The sequence below is a fragment of the Chrysochloris asiatica genome, unplaced genomic scaffold (assembly GCF_000296735.1).
Source record: "Chrysochloris asiatica unplaced genomic scaffold, ChrAsi1.0 scaffold00299, whole genome shotgun sequence".
In the NCBI taxonomy this organism is placed as follows: Eukaryota; Metazoa; Chordata; class Mammalia; order Afrosoricida; family Chrysochloridae; genus Chrysochloris; species Chrysochloris asiatica.
In genome coordinates, this window is record NW_006408817.1 from 1,156,623 (window position 1) to 1,158,542 (window position 1,920).

At 34.7% G+C, this 1,920-nt stretch overlaps 1 protein-coding gene across 1 annotated transcript in view; it reads right to left on the reverse strand.

The window, feature by feature from the left end:
• AMN1 (antagonist of mitotic exit network 1 homolog (S. cerevisiae)) overlaps nucleotides 1–1,920 on the reverse strand; it is a 62,106-nt gene that overhangs the window by 6,306 nt on the left and 53,880 nt on the right. The window lies entirely within an intron of this gene.

Sequence of the window (1,920 nt, forward strand, 5' to 3'; positions counted from 1 at the left end):
TACTCTAGACTCAGAGAGGGAGAGGGGCTGTGTACTGACGACCGAGGTGCAGGCTTGAGGGATATACCCTTTGGTTGTTTGATGATGCATGAAGAGGATTGTAATCATGGCAATGAAATGATATACGATAGGATGGATGTAAAGCTAATGTTCTTCCATGTAAACTATCACATAATTCACAATAAAAACTTTAAACAAACAAAGTACAGAAATGTAACAGCAATGGGAAGATCTGCATAATTCAGAGAACCAATATTTTCTAAATTACCAATGCATATTACAAAATCATACATGGGTAAAAGATCCATTTAAAATGCAAGACAGACTAATGAATTGGAATATAAATGTATAAAAAGGTCATTAATATGGTTTCAGCTTCTGCACTGTAACTAACCTTTAAGAAATTACTACTTAATGAGTTCTGGGATAAAATCAAAGAAGAATACTTATAACAATCTGAAAACTTAATGCAAATGTTCCTGTTTTCCATGTAATGGGTATATTAGTCCTTACAAAATGAATACACGTATTAAAATTTCTCCATTTAATTTCTAACATACAATTAAAATTTTAAATTTCTAATAAGAAGTCCTGGTGTGGTTCTATAGGATAAGCACTGGACTGCAATGTCAGTTTGAAACACAGAGTTGGCAGTTCAAACTCACCAGGTGCTCCCTGGAAATCTATACAGGGTTGCTATGAGTAGGAACCGACTCAACAGCATTTAACAACAACAACAATTTCTAATACAGTAACTATTATAAATATAGCCCACATAAACAAAAATTCTTCAGATTCTTCAATAATTTTTAAGAATGTAAATGGGTCCTGAGATCCACTTGAGAAATGCTGCCATGAAATATTATCCTAATTACTGAAAATAACAAATGGTTAAGTTTTATATCATCAATATCATAAAAACCAACAAAATTTGTTCTGGATAATAATGGGAAAATTTGTTGTTGTCTTGTTGTTTGTGCTGTGGAGTCAGTTCTGACTCATAGCGACCCTGTACAGGGTTTCCGAGGCTGTAAATCAGAAAGCCTCATCTCTCTCCCACAGAACAGCTGGTAATTTAGAACTGCTGACTGTGAGATTAGCAGCCTGATTCGTAACCACTACGCTACCACAGCATCTAAAATCCTAATTGAGTTACAGTTCTATCACATATCTTCATTCTAGTGGGAAGATAAAACCAAAACACTAAAGGGAAGGAAAAACCATATAACATGCATATATAGATCATTAGAATATTATTAGGTAGGATAAACCACAGGACATATTTTGCTTTCAAACTAACACAATTACTAAGTGATATTTTATACTCATGTTTGTGATCATTGCTCTCCAAGGTAACTGGTTTTTGGACTCTTTATTCTCCAGACAGCCAGGTTCTACAAATTCCAGGTTTATTTATAATATGCAAAATGAACAGATGTTCTCTGCTAGTAAATGCCATTAGCATGCTTATAAGGAGGCTCATTTAGCTAGTGGAGTCCTGGTATGGTGCTGCAGATAAGCACTGGACCACAAGGTCGGTTTGAACTACAAAGTTGGTGGTTCAAACTCACCAGTCACTCTTTGGAAACCCTATACAGGGTTACTATGAGTTGGAACTTACTCAATGGCATTTAACAACAACAATTTTGCTAATTATTCTCAAGAGTTGGGAGGGGGTGAGTCACAGTCTTGATGGTCATGCTTTCCTTCATAATACCTAAAGGATTAAGCTGTAGGGTCACAAAATTCCCTGGGGCAGGGAAGAAATGGTCTCTAGTGTTAAAAGAATAAACCATATGTTTATAATTTGTAGACAGTAGTTTACTAAGTATACTATAAAATATTATAGAATGAACAATATCCTAATTCCACAGATACTCTAGAGATTACAAGTACGTAGCTTTATTTGAATAATTTTCT